At 45.3% G+C, this 18,620-nt stretch overlaps 1 long non-coding RNA gene across 1 annotated transcript in view; it reads left to right on the top strand.

The window, feature by feature from the left end:
* Gm31108 (predicted gene, 31108) overlaps positions 1-18,620 on the top strand; it is a 44,718-nt gene that overhangs the window by 21,494 nt on the left and 4,604 nt on the right. The gene's annotated exons all lie outside the window — the stretch shown is intronic.

Here is an 18,620-nt window from a genome sequence, read left to right as displayed (position 1 = left end):
TATATGGCTCAGCCAACTCCAGATCTAACCACCAAACAAGTGAGCCGTCAGACAGCTTAGCTCCACTTAAGCCACTGGGACTTCAGGCACATGTGTAGCTCCAGGCAAGAAAAGTACATGAATCTCAAAACTGAGCTCAACCCAGATTCCCTGATCCGTGGAATTATGAATAAATAACAGAGATGCTGTCTGAAAGCAGTGTTCTGTGAAGTTTGATTTTTATATAGCAATATATAATTAACATACTATGATATGAATTTTGGCTTTTATCCTAAGTGAGATGGAAAGGTTATGAAAGAAAACAGGAAGCAGAAAAGGAAGTTGTGTGCCAAGAAGTGACATGATCTGACCTTTTAAAACCATCGCTTTGATTGCTGCACTGGAAAACAAGAGCAAGAAAGCCAAGGAATGACCAGGCGATGCATTAGGAAGATCTTGCAGTGAGCTAGCTACAACATGCTGTTTCTTAGACCACTTTAAAGGCAGATAATAGGATATGGTCCCAGTCTAGGTTCTGAATCTATAATGATGTGTTGATATTTTGGAAGTTGATGTGATGGTTAGTATTGATGGGTGACTTGAGTAGGCCTAGGAGGTTGCTAAGCACATACCTAGCAATGATTAAAGAGGAGATGAAGCTCCATCTGAAATGTAGCACTCCCTGTGAGGGGAGGGGCCTGGATGGAAAAACAAGGGTGTAGAGGGACTCTAATCTAGCAATGTGGCTGCTCAGGAAAGTGACCACATCCAAACTGTTGGTATTCTGTCTGGACTCCATCCCCACAGTTACCTGGCAATAGCCAGGTAGGCCTGGCCCACTATAAAAGGAGCTGCTTGCCCTCTCTCTTTCTCTCTCTCTCTCTCTCTCTCTCTCTCTCTCTCTCTCTCTTTCTCTCTTGCCTCTTACCTCCTTGTTCCCCCTCTCTCCCCATTCCCTTCTACCCTTTCTCCACATGGTCATGGCTGGCCTCTACTTCTCTACTCTCTTCCTCTCTCTGCCTCTACCACCCTCTTAACTCCCCTCCCCATGTCCTGAATAAACTCTAGTCTATACTCTACTGTCATGTGGCTGGTCCCTTAGTGGGAAGGGATTCCTTGGCATGGACCTACCAAGGCACCCCTCCCCCTATACCTCACCATACCCCCATAGAACATATTCTTATACCTCTTTCTCTTTTTATAATTACAACACAAACGCCTCCTAGGTCTGTTAGATCTGCTAGAATACAGACACAGCTTTAATTCTAAATGATGAAGGTAAACTTAGAAGGAAGCAACCATGTTTGACAGTGACATCTAATTGAGGGGCAGACAATGTGATGAATCAGAGAGAGATTTGACAGAGTGAGTCAGATGTAGGATACACTCAACTCTCATGAGAACAGTGCAGGAAAGAGAGGCAGCTTAAAAGAACAGCACAGAGAGAGAGAGAGAGAGAGAGAGAGAGAGAGAGAGAGAGAGAGAGAGAGAGAGAGAGTCACTCAGTGTTTGGTTCATTTTATTCCTGAGTTCCATTTAGTTTGTGCAGTTCATGAAGTGCAGGTCAGCAGAGGCAGTTGAAGCCAGAGAATAAAAAGGAGCCAGAAGGTTAGAATGAATTGCCAGTTAGCTTAAGGCCAAGCAGAGTAATTCAGTCAGAAGCTGAGAGAAGCCAGTTTGATTCGGTCAGCTTAGTAAAGAGTTTGAACCAGAATAGCTGAGTTGAACCAGCCAGCCAGAGTTCAAAGGAACTAGAAAGAGTGAGCTTATTCAGCTGTACGCTTCCAAGACTACAATTACATCTGGATGAATAAAAGTCACGTTTACAAAAGAGGAAGTCAGATGTTACAGCTTCTTCTCTGCCTGTTCCCTGGCTGAGTGATATGAGCTGTCACACACACCTTCCTGTGATGACGGGAAAACTTCTGAAGTCATGGGCTGAGATATATAGTTCCTCTCCCTGTTAGGGTTTTGCCCTGCAATCAAGGAATACAGCAAAGATCAAATCAGAGACCTGACACAGCAGATTTATTGGAGGTGGGGGCAGTGTAAGTGCTTCTGCTTAGATGGAAGGGTATCCTGGGACTTGGGCACCCAGGAACCACACAGCTCTGAGGTGGGACAGTGTCCCAAAGGAAGGGCATCCTGAAATAAGAGAGCCAAAGAACCACAAAGCTCTGAGAGGAAGCCTCCTCAGCAGAGGTGTTGCAGCTCCCAAGGAAGGCTACCCGCAGCTGAGCTGAGGAGCTCAGAAGCCTCAGCCCCGCCCCCTCTTCCCTTCTTTGCTTCTTCTCAGCCTCTCCAATGAGAGAATCACTGCAAGCGGTAAATCTCATAAAGGAGATTTATTAAGGAAAGAATCCAGAAGAAAAGAGGGAGGAAGCTAGGGCTGGCTGCTTTCTGTTCCTGGGAGTGGACAGTGGGGAACTGGAAAAAGGGACAGAACTCATATAGGGTTTATGAGGGGGCAGAGCTTTGTAGGGCAGAGATTTCCAGTGAAGATTTGTGTGATCTCGAGCTCGGGGAAGCTCAGGGATTGGTGGGAGGTTCCCTGCTCAGGGATTGGGATTGGTGGGTTTTTACGGGAAGCTCAGGGACCGGTGGCTTTTTTCTCATCAGGCTTTTGCTGAGGCACCATCTCTGTGGGGCTGCTGAAGTGTAGAGAGGGCTGGAGAGGAGGTGCTGCCACTGTGGACAGCTCCTGTGGTACAACTCCTGCAGTGGTGTTTTACGAAAGCTGTAGGCTGAGGCAGGAAAGGCGGTGCGCCACCATGGACAGCTCCTGTAGGGGTTATAAGCTGAGGAGAATTTATGGTGCTACCAGTTTGACAGGGGCCGCCATTTTGAGCAGGCCCGGACATTTTCCTGTGGCTGCTATAGGCTGAGGTAGGAAGGAGGATCCTGCTGTGGCTTTGACGGCTTTTGTGGGACAGTGGCTTTCATGGAGTACTGCTCAGGGACAGGCTGCAAAGGCATGAGCTTTATAAAGTGTATGTGGCTTGTGGTGACAGTGGTCACTGGTAATGACTTGGTGCCGAGTCCCTGAAGACAATCGAGGGGAGCACTTGGTTCTAGAATGTGGGTGGCTTTGGTTTACCAACCTTTCTACCTCTTATTTATTATATAAGGCGAGGAAACAGGGAGGGCAGCTGGTGAGGCAAGAGTGGGGACGCTGTGCCCTTTAGACTGCTTCCTGCTGTCTTGGGACATCAGCATCTTTGGGGATCCAAAAAACCTGAGATATCCGGCCACATCCAGGAAAAGCAGGCCGTTTCATTTGCATCGGGCTCTTCAGAGTCATCTGTGATTAGGGCAGTGCAGGCAACGTCTGTAAACTAGACTACTTGAGGTTTACTGCTTTGAAGCTGTCCTGGATAGAAGTTTTGAGGAAACACCTGGAGCTACTGAGTTACTGGAAGAAGGATAAGTTAAGGGGTTCAGGGGAAAAGTTTTATCTTGGGTGTACATTTGAAATTTCCTGGCCCATAGTCCTGACAGTTGTGTGAGGGGAGTCAGAAGACCAGGGGAGAGGGAGAGCCCCTACCCTCAGGAATAGGCAGTCGGCAGGGAAAAGGCTACTGGTTGACAGGACTACTTATCTGGAGTCTGTTTGACCTGTGAGAGGTCGATCCAAGTTGATTTTCTGAAGCTTACAAGAAAAATGTTTAAGTTTACAAAAAGGGATTAGTTTTAGATCTGTTAGCATCACCACTGTAATCTGTACTGAAATCCACATTGTAGAAAAGCCAGTAGACTCGTATCTTTGAGTGACAGTAGAAGCTTGGGAACCCAAAAACGATTCTGGGTTAAAACATGAACACTTTTTCCAGAGGGCTGGGTATATAGATTGGACGGCACAGTGAGAACATTTCTAAGTCTATTTTTAGAAGACAGCCTAAACAAATGTAAAACCTTGAACTCATGACTATGAGGAACGTAGTCACCGCTGGCCAGAGCTAGACGTATCGCTCATCAGAACTCTATTGATTAATGTTGAAATTCTGAACCTTTGAAGTCTTAATATAATATTTGCATAGAGAGGGAAAGAAATCTGAAACAATTTTCATCTTTACATACACTTTAAATCACATTCTTATCCTTTACAAATTGCATCTACACACCTTAAAACACTTCCTTAGACCTTTATAACTTGCATTTATATATCTTTGTTTGTTTGTTTGTTTGTTTTTTTCTTTGTTTTTGGTTTTTTTTTTCCGAGACAGAGACAGGGTTTCTCTGTGTAGCCCTGGCTGTCCTGGAACTCACTCTGTAGACCAGGCTGGCCTCAAATTCAGAAATCCGCCTGCCTCTGCCTCCCAAGTGCTGGGATTAAAGGCGTGCGCCACCATGCCTGGCTTATATATCCTTTTTTAAGATTTATTTTATGTATATGAGTATACTGTCACTGTCTTCAGACACACTAGAAGAGGACATTGGATCCCGGTACAGATGGCTGTGAGTCACCATGTGGCTGCTGGGAATTGGACTCAGGACCACTGGAAGAGCAGTCAGTGCTCTTAACCGCTGAGCCATCTCTCCATCCCCATCATTTATATATCTTAAAACACCTTTTAGACCCTTACAACTCATGTAAGCTTTCACATCTCAAACCTTACACAAACTTTACACTTTTTTCTGTGCAGTTATTTACCGTGAGACACAGGTGGGTGATTACTGAGAGCAGCCATTATAAAGCAAGCTCTTTAAATAGAGGACTAGTAGCAAGTTGGATGGAAACGTTTGTGAGGTTATCTCTTTTCAGAGTCTGGTAGAAAGGTAAACTGTGTCTAGACCCACCAGTAGCTCCAAGAAAGAGGCCCGAGGACTCACTCTTGCACATGAAGAGAGCTGAGAGAGGCAGCAGAAGCCATGGTTGCTCCTGATAAACTGACAGAGTTATCATCACCCTAGTAGTCAACACCATCAGAGATCTGAGAACAAATTTCATCAGAGTAAGCAGAAAGTACAGACCAAGACACTCCAGAGTCTATTCAAAACGACAAGGACTTACTGGCTATCTGGACAGTCACCCTAGGTTCCTCCGTGGTCATTTTTATTTCATTCAGGGCAAAGGACCCAGGGTAGCATCAGTCTTCACTGCCAGGCCCGGAAGGTCCAACAGACTTTCCTGTGGAGTAGGAACTTGGGGACCAGCCTGCCTTGTCTAAGCAAAGGGGACAATCCACTCCCCAGGGTCCTGGTCCTGGCGATGGTGAAGGGTGGTTTGTCACCCAATGGCTGGCTTGGTCACATTTAAAGCTCCCGGTGGAGTTCTTTTGTACCTGGTCATCGTCTGAGAGTTGCTGGGGTCACTTCTTTGTCATAGTGAGTGAGCCTTTTCCACTAAACATTTTTTTTTTTTTGAGACAGGGTTTCTCTGTATAGCCCTGGCTGTCTTGGAACTCAATTTGTAGAACAGGCTGGCCTCGAACTCAGAAATCTGCCTGCCTCTGCCTCCTGAGTGCTGGGATTAAAGGCCTGTGCCACCACACCCTACTTCCACTAAACATTTTACATGCCATACTCAGTAGGTCTCTGAAACGTTTAGGAGACCATCATCTGTTATATCTAAACTAAAGCTGGTTTCTGGCTACTCGTTTTAGGCTTATCTTTGAAAACAGGAGATCAAATAAGGCTTATTCCTGTAATTAACTACATTAGATTTAGCAAAACTACCAAGTATAGTTCTGAACACATAAGAATTTGGTCATTTATGACTATTAACTTGTATGTCTTAATTATCTTTAATGGTTTATAGTAAGTTAGTGTTTTTATAAGACTGGGATTTTTTTTTAACAGATTTATCCCTGTTAAGTTTGAGTTTTAAAGTTTGAGTTGAAAATTTAATTGAATATCCTTTATCATAAAAATAAGCCATAAATGCAGTAAACTTTCCTTTTATAATACACCATTACAGAATATTACACTTTCTTGTATGACTCAGTTTATCCAAATAGCTAAATTTTAACAAAGTGAGCAGAAAGAAAGAAGTCAGACAAACATTACTGTGAACTGTAACTGTGAACTATAACCCTTATTTATCAAATCTGTGCTGTTACTTACCTAGAATTTTCTAACAGCGAAGACATAGTTAGGCATTCATCTTAAACCAGCTTTTGTTAATCTGAGTAGATCTTTATAACCTTACACTTTCATCATCATATACAGTGTATTCTAAGCCAGAATTGAACCATATGTATAGTATGTCTAAGCAAATATTACCTTAAATTCTTTTCTTTTTAAGATTTATTTTATTAATATATGTATGTGGTTGCTGGGATTTGAACTTTGGACCTTCGGAAGAGCAGTAGGGTGCTCTTACCCACTGAGCCATCTCACCAGCCCCTACCTTAAATTCTTATCATTATGCAAAAATCCATACCAATCCAAATATTTTGGAGACTTGTTTCCTTAGTCTATAAAAGAATTACAATTATAAACAGAGATCTCATTAGGACTCAGAACTTTTACAATTGTTGTTCTGTGCCACATGGTTGGTTAAGTCACATGACATGTGCCCTTTCACCTTAGTAAAAATGGCTGCCAGCCCTGTGCTGCTTACATCTTGATGAGGTCATTAGCCAAGATGGAGGAGAAGCACATGGTTGCTATTTAAAAACATCTGTTTTCCTAGTAGGTCTAGTTATTTTTTAAATGAGAGTTGAATCCAAGTTATATACACACATATACACATATAAAGTTGAATCCAAGTTACATACACACACAGAGTTGAACTACAGTTACATACATAAACATATAGAGTTGAATCCATGTTGTGAACACATGTACATATATCCTAAACAAGAGTTGAATCATATATAATATGCTACAGCAAATTAAAATGACCTGTGTATAGGTTATTAATTATTAGCCTTTAGTTACAAGTTTAAAGCCAATTTTTGTTACAGATTTTATAGATTTTAAACCATATTCAATGGATTTACAAGTCTTGAGATAGATTTGTAGTATAATATCAAGAGATTTTTTTTGAGAGAAGAGTACAGAGAAATAAAGGCAATAAAACACTTAAAAAAAAAAAAAGAGGACATCTGATCTCATTACACATGGTTGTAAGTCACCATGTGGTTTTTCTGGGATTTGAACTCAGGACCTCTGGAAGAACAGTCAGTGCTCTTAACTGCTGAGCAACCACTCCAGCTCTTCCTCTGGCCCTGCTTGCTCCAGTGCAAAGATTTATTCATTTATTATATATAAGTACACTGTAGCTGTCTTCAAACACACCAGAAGAGGGCATCAGATCTCATTACAGATGGCTGTAAGTCACCATGTGATTGTGGGATTTGAAATCAGTACCTCTGAAAGAGCAGTCAGTGCTCTTAACCACTGAGCCATCTCTCCAGCCTGCAATAAAAGATTTTTAAGAGTAGAAGGTAGAAAAGATGGCGCTGAAAGCAAAGAAGGAAGCTCCTGCCTCGCCCCAAACCAAAGCCAAAGTGAAGGCCTTGAGAGGAAGATAGGAAGGCAGTGCTTGAATGTCCACAGACACAAAAAGAAGATCCACATAGTGACCCACGTTCAGGCAGCCCAAGACCCTGCCGCTCCAGAGGCATCCCAAGTACTCTTGAAAGAGTGCACCCAGGAGAAACAAGCTTGACCACTGTGCTGCCATCAAATTCCCAATGACCACCAAGTCAACCGTAAAGAAGACAGCGGACAGCAGCACCCTTGTGCTCACTGTGGATGTCAAGGCCAGCAAGCACCAGATCAAACAGGCAGTGAAGTAACTCTATGACACTCATGTAGCCCAAGTCAATACCCCATAAAGCCTGACAAGAGAGGAAGGCGTATGTTCAGCTGCCTCCTGACTATGGTACTCTGTATGTTGCCAACAAGATTAGGCTCATCTAAACTGAGTCCAGCTGGCTAATTCTCAACATATGCTTTTTCACCATAAAAAAATAGAGTGTGGGCCTGGCGGTGGTGGTGCACGCCTTTAATCCCAGCACTTGGGAGGCAGAGGCAGGCAGATTTCTGAGTTCAAGGCCAGCCTGGTCTACAAAGTGAGTTCCAGGACAGCCAGGGCTATTCAGAGAAACCCTGATTCAAAAAAACAAAAAACAAACAAACAAACAAAAAAAGTTTAGACATAAGATACTTGTGATTCTTTTGTGCAACAGCAGCGGTTATGACTTGTGAGAATATGGAAATCAAGTGCCCCAATTTGTTGATCATTGATCTGTATCGAGGCCAGGCTCCTGTAATAAAATCTCAGTCCATGGAGGAACAGAGAGGACCACAAGACAAAATTCCTCTGGAGGGGATTTCTATGAGCTGTACAAGGGAAGCTGAGGGAGCGGGAGCTGCCAGACCTAACAGGCAACACCTGGGGGAGGCAAGGAAACTTGCAATGCACTGGCCCAGGAAGCCTCAAAGAGAGACAGAGCATGTAGCAGGAGAAAAGGGAGATGTCCACGTGGGTGTAGAAGGCTGCAGAAGCCAGAGAGACGCATAGGTGTCCACAGCAAGGGCATAGCAGGCCAGAGCCCATATTGCAGAGACAAATGGTTAGAAAGCAGGTAGAGGGAGGCTGCAGCTGGAGAATTCTAGAGTCGGCTCCAGAATCTGGACTCGTATGTTGTGGGTGGCAGAAGCCAGCAGAAACTGATGATCTATACATACTTTAAGAGAGTCAGACTAGGCACAACTGGAGGTTATCATGTAGAAGAATGCAAATTGATCCATTCCTATCTCCTTGTACTAAGGTCAAATCTAAGTGGATCAAGGAACTTCACATAAACCAGAGACACTGAAACTTATAGAGGAGAAAGTGGAGAAAAGCCTCGAAGATATGGGCACAGGGGAAAAATTCCTGAATAGAACAGCAATGGCTTGTGCTGTAAGATCGAGAATTGACAAATGGGACCTCATAAAATTGCAAAACTTCTGTAAGGCAAAAGACACCATCAATAAGACAAAAAGGCCACCAACAGATTGGGAAAGGATCTTTACCAATCCTAAATCAGATAGGGGACTAATATCCAATATATATAAAGAACTCAAGAAGGTGGACTCCAGAAAATCAAATAACCCCACTAAAAAATGGGACTCAGAGCTAAACAAAGAATTCTTACCTGAGAAATACTGAATGGCTGAGAAGCACCTGAAAAAGATGTTCAGCATCCTTAATCATCAGGGAAATACAAATCAAAGCAACCCTGAGATTCTCCACCTCACACCAGTCAGAATGGCTAAGATCAAAAATTCAGTTGACAGCAGATGCTGGCGAGGATGTGGAGAAAAAGGAACACTCCTCCGTTATTGGTGGGATTGCAAGCTTGTACAACCACTCTAGAAATCAGTCTGGCAGTTCCTCAGAAAATTGAACATAGTACTACAGGAGGATCCCGCAATACCTCTCTTGGGCATATATCCAGAAGATGTTCCAACTGGAAAGAAGGACACATGCTCTACTATGTTCATAGCAGTCTTATTTATAATAGCCAGAAGCTGGAAAGAACCCAGATGTCCCTCAACAGAGGAATGGATACAGAAAATGTGGTACATTTACACAATGGAGTACTACTCAGCTATTAAAAAGAATGAATTTATGAAATTCCTAGGCAAATGGATGGAACTAGAGGGCATCATCCTGAGTGAGGTAACCCAATCACAAAAGAACTCACATGATTTGTACTCACTGATAAGTGGATATTAGCCCAGAAACTTAGAATACCCAAGATACAAGATACAATTTGCAAAACACATGAAACTCAAAAAGAACGAAGACCAAAGTATGGACACTTTGCCCATTCTTAGAATTGGGAACAAAACACCCATGGAAGGAGTTACAGAGACAAAGTTTGGAGCTGAGACGAAAGGATGGACCATCTAGAGACTGCCGTACCCGGGGATCCATCCCATAATCAGCCTCCAAACGCTGACACCGTTGCATATGCCAGCAAGATTTTGCTGAAAGGACCCTGATATAGCTGTCTCTTGTGAGGCTCTGCCGGTACCTGGCAAATACAGAAGTGGATGCTCACAGTCAGCTATTGGATGGAACACAGGGCACCCAATGGAGGAGCTAGAGAAAGTACCCAAGGAGCTAAAGGGGTCTGCAACCCTATAGGTGGAACAACAATATGAACTAACCAGTACCCCTGGAGCTCATGTCTCTAGTTGCATATGTATCAGAAGATAGCCTAGTTGTCCATCATTGGGAAGAGAGGCCCATTGGTCTTGCAAACTTTATATGCCTCAGTAGACGGGAAAGCCAGGGCCAAGAATGGGAGTGGGTGGGGGATAAGGGGGACTTTTGGAATAGCATTTGAAATGTAAATGAAGAAAATACCTAATTTTTAAAAAATTGTCCTTAAAAAAAAAAAGAGAGAGTAGATGAGTGGCTTGGTTGGGAGTGGATGCTGCAGGGGATGGAGAGATTCACCAACAGCCAGTGAAGGGCCTGTGCTACAGTGCCAGCTGCTGCTGGTCTGCCTGTTTTGCTTTCTCCAACCTCCTGCTAGGTCCAGCTCCTGGCTCTCACCTTGTAACAAACTTTCAGACCTGACAACTGTAACTTAGAGATGGGACATTTATACAGCATGTAGGGGAGACCAGGCAAAACAAACAGAGCTTGGAGTAGAGAAAATAGAAATAGGAGATGGAGAATCTCTTCTTTTCCCCCTCAGTTACTCGCAGTATTTATAAATGTCCCAAAGACTGTTGGGATCTAGGCTGCTGCTAGTTGGCCACATTGACATTGATTATCAAAGGGACATTGAGGCCAGATTTTAGTGTAAAAGAAAATAAACTGGGGGCCCTTCAGGTCAAGTACCAGGTGGAAAGGCTGGAGGTTTTAGAAGAGGCATGGTGTGTGTGTGTGTGTGTGTGTGTGTGTGTGTGTGTGTGTGTGTGTGTGTGTGTGTGTAGCCAAAGCTATGGATGACACTGTTCCTATCAGGATGTTCTCGGGACTCAAAAAGGACCAAACAAGGAAGACACAAGCCATTCAGTGAGTTTCTACCACATTTCATGGGGGTCAGGGAATCTTGGTGCCCAGTAATAGCATTTTTGCAACCAAAAGATAAAAATCGAAGCTCAAAAAAATAAAGTCTTGCCAAAGGGAAAGGGTCTGGAGTGGAGTCGGTATCTCCACCTCCAAGGTTACCAGAGACTCTGCTGCAGGTAAACTGGAGATAAACTGTAGGGTCCCAGTACAGCTCAGACCCGAAAGGGGGTCAAAGGCACCAGGATATCCGACAGAGTAGCATGGCACCATTATTAGATTTTTTTTTTTCATTTATCAGAGAGCCAAGCAATGATCACTCCATGCAACAGACCCCATGCCAGATATTTATTGGGGGGGGGGGGTATACAAAAGGCCATCTCTTTGTGAGTATGGAAAAAGAGAATAGGCCTATTGTGGTGGTTTGGCCCAGGGAGTGACCCTATTTGGTGTGGCCTTGTTGGAGGAAGTGAGTCACTGGGGGAATGGGCATTAAGACCTTTGTCCTAGCTGCCTGGAAGCCAGTCTTCCCCTGTTTGCCTTCAGAACAAGATATTGAACTCTCAGCTCCTCCAGTACCATGCCTGCCTGGATGCTACCATGTTCCCATCTTGATTATAATGGACTGGACCTTTAAACCCGTAAGCCATCCCTAATTTAATGTTGTCCTTAGAAGAGTTGCCTCGGTCACGGTATCTGTTCACAGCAGTAAAACCCTAACTAAGACAGTTGTGAAGGTGTGAACTTTCTATAACATATACATATTATATATAACACGTTATAAATATGTTATATACCTATTATAACATACAGCTCATGACAACAGTGGAAATGTGTCGCTTTGGTAGCTGGTGCTTAGTCACTGAGGACTGCCTAGGGAGCACCTGCTTATAGAATGTGGATGGCTCTTAGTTTACCCACATGCCCTACGTTGTTCCCTCAGAGATTTGTCACATCTACAGCCAGTCATCCAACACAATGACATATGTTCAGAGAGACCTGTGAGACGAGATGAAAGGGACTAGAAGAACACACACACACAAACACACACACATGCACATGCACACACACAAATAATATTTTTTTAAACAAAAGAATGGCTTAGAGGGTTTTTGTTTTGTCTTGTTTTCTGAAGTAGGCAGATGATGAGAACCTTAAATGAGGTGGTAAAGATAGGAGAAATGGCACGTTTAGAGAAGACCATAATATTCGGAATTCTGTAGGGAGTGTTAATTTTGAACACACATAGACGTCTCACCTTTCTGTCTAGCTTAGAATAAAAGCCCACACTCCACTCCTATCGTTGGGGGGAAAGGGGTATGCATGTGCCACAGTGTGGTCAGAGGGTAACTCTGTGGGGTCCGGTTCTCTCCTTTCCGCCTTTGTGGGTTCTGGATCAGACTCAGGTCCTCAGGCTGGTTCAGCAGGCGCCATCACCTGCTCAGTCATTTCACAGGCCCCTCTGAGCAGAGCCTGACTCTACTGACGCTCTTTCATTGGTACTTCACCAATCAACAAGTTAGTGGCGATCTGAAGGGTCCACCTAGGCCCTGACCTTCCAGGGGAGAAGGGGATGCCCTGTTTCAGAGGAGGCAGTTAGTTACCTTGCTTCCCTCTGCTTTTGAGTTCCTCCTTCGCCCTCAGAGAATTGGCTGGCACCTGCCCACGTTGGCGAGGGTGGGTCTTCTTTGCTCAGTCTACTGATGTTCATGCTAATGGCTCCCAGAGCACCTTCTCAAAAACACCCCCAAATCATCCTGTATTTGCTATCTGGGCTTCCCTCAACCCAGACGCATTGGCACACAAAATTAACCATCACAGCAGAGGCCGAAGGTCTGGCTTCCCAGGCAGAAGAATCCCCAGCTCAGAAGCAATGGGTATTAAAGAAGGAAAGGAGGCAATGGTAGGCAGGTGTGGAGGTGGGCACAGCCGCAGGAAACTGAGGGCATGCCAATCTCTCAGCATCTCTCAGCTTCTATTTTCACTTTGAAGTAGGAGGGAGGCATCTAGGGAGATGGGGAGGAGGTGAGGCATGTAGAGGCTCAGGGAGTGAAAAGGTGGGAGACTGAGGGTAGGGGCCAGGGAAATTAGAGCTTTCCTGGTCATGGCGACTTTCCATGAACGGAGTACCAGTCCACATAACTGATGGGCTTCTCCTCGGCAGATGTTGACTAATCCAGGAGTTGGTACAGAGAAGGCACAGAACATTTCTGTTATGAGCTAGATAGTTCATATTGTGCCTTACAAACATTTTTTAAGACAAGAGCTTGCTTATGGTGTAGACCGGGCACGCCTCTAACTCCCTGGGATCCTTTTACCTCAGCCTCTCGAGAGCTGGGAGTAGCTGCTCGTGCCATTCGCTCCAGCTGACAGTTTATAGCTGAAGATCTGCAAGCCCTTACAGTGTGTCCAGTTTTTTCGACACAGAAACGTAACAGCTTCCATATCATTCATGTTCTAGAACCATGCAGTTGACCTACAAGGAAAACTTGAAAAAAAATTCAGTGCTCTAACTGAATTAAGATTTTTTTGTGTGTATGTTGGGCTGTGTTTATAACTATCCTCAGATGCGTGTGGATGGGAGGTTGTAGCTGAATCCACCTTCGCAGTCATTTCCATTACTGTGACAAAAGACATACCTACCCACAAAACCAACTTCAGGGGGGTTCTTTTAATTTTTCCTTCCTCTCCTCCCTCTCCTCCCCTCCTCCCTCTCGTCCCCTCCCCTCCCCCCTCTCTTTCTTCCCCTCCCTCCCTCCCTTCCTTCCTTCTTCCCTCCCTCCCTCCTTCTTTTCCTTCCTCCCTCCCTTCCTTTCTTCCTTCCTTCTTTCCTCCCTTCCTTCCTCCCCCCTCCCTCCCTTCCTTCTTCACTCTCTCCATCTTTTCCTCCCTCCCTTTATTCCTTCCTCCCTTCCTTTCTTCCTTCCTCCCTTTTTTCCATCATTTCTTTCCTTCTCTTTCTTTCTTTCTTTCTTTCTTTCTTTCTTTCTTTCTTTCTTTCTTTCTTTCTTTCTTTCTTTCTTCTTTTTGTGCTGCTTAGACTTTACAGGGAGCAGCGGGTTGTGGTGGGGAGGCACGACGGAGAGTTCAGAACAAGGCAATGGGAGCAGGCAGCAATTTCTTCCCGCGTAGTGACGTCCAGGGGGCACAGAAGCTTCTGACTCAAAGCAAAGCAAGACAAAGCCCTGAAAGCTCGCTTCCCACTTCCTCCAGCTCCTCCTCCTAAATGGTCCTCAACTTCTCAGCACAGTGCCAGCAGCTGGACACCCGAAGTTCAGACAAAGCCTACAGGAGACACCTCGCCCTCTAAACAGTCCCAGGGAGGGCGTGGCCTTTAGCCCGGATTCCTATGGGCTTGCTTTTCTGAGATGATTCTAGAAGCAAACTATGGATCATAAACATGACCTAAGATGTGCTGCCCGGAAGTCAGGAGAACACCATCGTGATAAATTTGCTACTTACTCATTGAGACCTTATGTCAAGACCAGACAGCCTTACTCAAACTTTTGGAAAACTCTGACCTCCTTGTGGCATTTGACATTATCCTCACATAAATACTTACATTCCCAAAGGCAAGGGTGGCAGTGGAGACAATGGTTTCCTTCCCAGGTTGCCAGCCTACTGCTTTCTCCCAACACTCATCTCTCAGACACTGGCTTTTCTCTGACCCAATTTTAGTAACACTAATGAAGAGTAAGTACACACCCTTAGACCTTCATGAATATTATCTCATCCTATGTGATCAACTCATACAGATGCTATGATTTCCTCCCTTTTGCCCCTGATGTATGAGTCCTTGCATGTGTGTGTGTGCATGCGCATGTTTTTCTGGGGTTGAGAGCATTGGATCTTAAACACTAGACAATCAGGAAAGAGGCTGGCTAGAGATGGAACCCGTAGCTTTGCATCTGATGCGATGCCAACGTTTCCCCTCTGAATCAGATCTCCAGCCCCCAATAACCTTTCATTTCACAGCCAAAATACCAAGTGGTAAAGTTCCACCATCCCCTTCCTTGGTATCTTGTAGAATCTTCTGGGTTTCCACTGCCCTGAGACAACTCCAAGCTCCTCCTTTGATTACTTCCTGTGTGAGGCTGAGTAGCCCACCCCCCACCCCCCCACCCCCCCCACCCCCCGCCCCAGATGTCATGATCCCCATTTCTGAAGGCAGTGCCTACCATAGGAAAGGGGAGTTCGCAGGAATTAGGATTAGGTTAGGAGCTGGTTTTGTTGTGTGAGAAAGCTTCATAATGACCTAGAATACAGTCCAGGCTGACGCTGAATCCATGATGAGCTTCCTGCTGGGCTTAGAGGTGTTAGCCCCGAGGCAAGCAGGTTAGGGGTAAGGAGTGGGTGAGATTCTCCGGGTCATCTGGTCAGGCCCAGTGCAATGACCAAGGCTCACCTCAAACTCCCTGGGATCCTCTGGCCCTGGCCTCCGGTGAGTTGGGAACCCTTGCTTGTTTGATTGTTTCCAGCTGAGAGTTTGAAGACTTGCAAGCTTTGCAGCTCGGTCAGCTTTTTGTCATGGAAACACAATGCCTTTCACACAATTTATGTTCTAAAACGGTGGAGCTACAAGAAAAACAGGCAAAAAATTCAGTGTTCTAAGTGAGTTAGTGTTGGGCTGCGTTCATGGCTCTTCTTAGCTGTGTGTGGCAGGCAGAATGTGATTGGGTGTCCAGGCACAGTCACTACCACAGTTGTTCAGCTGTTTTTCTGATGTGAGATCAGCCGTAGATCACCTCCACCAGTGGGGGCTTCTACGGCACAGCTACGTCAGACTTTACTTATTGCTGGCGGAATCGAAATTCAATGTAATTTTCATTTTTCACAAAATATCTTTTCCTTTTATTGTTTGAGAAACATCAAAACTGCAAGGCACGAGAGTGCACACCTTTAATCCCAGCACTCAGGAGGCAGAAACAGAGGATCTCTGTGGGTTCTGTTTTACACAGTGAGCTCCAGGACAGCCAGGGCTACACAGTGAAACCAGGTCTCAAACAAACAACAGCAAAAGAAAATATCAAAACAATTCTTGTCTTGTGGATTATACAAAAATAAGTAGAGGGTAAATTTCGCTAGTGTGCCTCATAGTTTGGGAACCTCTAGCCCAGGTTATGTGGTAGATTAGAAGAGAAGGTGCCCAGATCTCTAAGCAAAAGTTGGTTTCACAGGGTCCTCTTGTTTAACACACACTGTGCTGTGTTTTATAAAAAGGAAAAAGAAGCCGGGCTGTGGTGGTGCACGTCTTTAATTCCAGCACTCGGGAGGCAGAGGCAGGTGGATTTCTGAGTTGGAGGCCAGCCTGGTCTACAAAGTGAGTTCCAGGACAGCCAGGGCTATACAGAGAAAAAAAAAAAAAAAAAAAGAAAATAAAAAAAAAAGAAAAAGAAAAAGAAAGAAAGAAAGAAAAAAGAATATGTTTGGTGGTGGACCCATAAGGTGTGGGGGAAGGGGTATCTTTGCTGCCCACACTGAGGCATCCCTTCCCCCTGGGGTAGCAGCCACACTATGGCATAATATAGAATAGAGTTTATTTAGGACAGGGGGAGGGGAGTTGAGGGGGTAGTAGAGACAGAGAGAGACAGACAGACAGATAGAGAGACAGAGAGAGAAAACGATTAGAGGCTGGCCTGAGCACGTGGAGAGAGGGGAGAGGAGGGAAGGGAGAAGAGAAGAGACTGAGGGGAAAGGGGGTAAGAGAGCAAGAGAAGAGATGAGAGTGGGAGGGGCAAGCAGGGTCAGGTAACTGTAGGGCGGAGCCTATGACAAAAAGCCAACACACTGTGTTTGTGGTAGTCACCATAGAGCTAGAGATGATGTGCAACAGGAGAACCCGTAGGATGATTCAGAAAGAAAAGGCTTTCGGAGAAACCTGAGAGCCTGGGTCCACTCCCTGAACCCATGTTTGAAAGAGAAAACTGTACTCTGAGCTCTGAGTTGTGCTCTCACCACACACACACACACACACACACACACACACACACACACACACACACACACACACAAATAGATAAAGTGATAATGGAACGGAGGTGGAAAGGGAGCAATGGCAAGCTGTGGCGGAAGTGGTGTGTCCTTGTGACACAGTCTAGGCAGCGTGGCAGGGAAGGCCAGAGTGACTGATAAGCTTCCTGAAGAGGGCTGAGGGCCACAGAGCCCTACTGAGTTCAGAGAACTGTTGTGCTAGGAGTGACTTCAGCAAGGCCAGGGAGATGAAAGCCCTGACTTGGAGGGCATGAACTTCAGACAGCAGTAAAGCGTTTCCGGTATGAGATGCCTCGTGCAGTTTATGTACAGGTCAAAGTCTTTGCCAAGAAAAAAAGGAACCAGGCTGTCAGCGATAGAGAGATGAGGTTAGAGTTTGAGGCGTGAACCAGATTAGAACACTGAGCATGGAAGCAGAGAGCCCGTGGATGGTCCAGGACACAGGAGAGAGATCCAGCAATGTCTCACACAGGTGGATGGACGGATGGATAGTTGGATGGATGGATGGATGGATGGCGTTTGTTAGCTTTCGCTGCCTCCCTCTTCACTTTTCTTCTTCCAGTGTCTGAATGTCTGAGAGAAGACATTTAAGGGGGAAAGGGTTTAATTTGGTGTATTGTCTTTCCAACTTGAGGGAGACATCACAGCAGGAGGGGGAGGCTGGCTGCTCGTATTGCATCTGCCCTCAGAGAGGGGGGAGGGAGGGATGAAAGGAAGTGGGGATCAGGCTGTGACATCTCAAGGCCTGCCTCCAGGAGTTACTTCCTGCAGAGACTCAATACAGTGCCACCAGCTGGAGATCAAGTGCTTAGACGTGGGAACCTCCTGCAGTCATTTCAAAGTCAAACCACACTACTTCCCTTTTGAACACCAGTTCTCAAGTTATACCCCTATGCCCTAGGATTTAGGTCCTTTAAGGTCCCTTTTCCTTCTGTCAAGGAAGTGGGAGACTAAAGAGTAAAAGGTAGGAACACGAAAGCTGGGGTTGTGCATGGGGGGGGGGGGAGACATTTCCCTTCCTTCTGCTCTTTCTGGTTCTTTACAAAAAGATTTTGTTTTGATATGTGTGTGTGTGTGTGTGTGTGTGTGTGTGTGTGTGTGTGTGTGTGTGTGTGTGTGCACAAGTGCTCAAGTGAGTTCATTTGCCCTTGGAGTCCAGAAGCCGGTGTCATGGGTGCTAGGGACTAAGTCTGGGTTCTCTGGGAATCAGTGTGCTAGTTTTAATAAGAATAGCCCCCCACCCCATAGGTTCATATCTTTGAATGCTTAGTTATCAGAAGTGGCATTACTATTGAGAAGGATTAGAAAGTGTGGTTTTAGCCGGGCGGTGGTGTCGCACGCCTTTAATCCCAGCACTTGGGAGGCAGAGGCAGGTGGATTTCTGAGTTCGAGGCCAGCCTGGTCTACAAAGTGAGTTCCAGGACAGCCAGAGCTACACAGAGAAACCCTGTCTCGAAAAACAAAAAGAAAGTGTGGTCTTGTTGGAAGGAAGTAAGTCACTGGGGGTGAGCTTTAAGGTTTCAAAAAGCCCATGCTAGGCCCAGTTCTTTCTCTTTTGGCCTGTGGATCCCATGTAGCTCTCAGCACAGGCTCTAGTGCCATGAGTCATGGGTGATGGCATGTTCCCACCATGATGAAAGCACTAAACCTCTGAAAGTGTCAGCAAGTCTCCAATGAAATGATA

This window comes from Mus musculus, chromosome 6 (genome assembly GCF_000001635.26).
Source record: "Mus musculus strain C57BL/6J chromosome 6, GRCm38.p6 C57BL/6J".
Classification (NCBI taxonomy): domain Eukaryota; kingdom Metazoa; phylum Chordata; class Mammalia; order Rodentia; family Muridae; genus Mus; species Mus musculus.
Note: the sequence above shows the minus strand (reverse complement) of the source record. Positions and strands in the feature narration are given on the sequence as shown.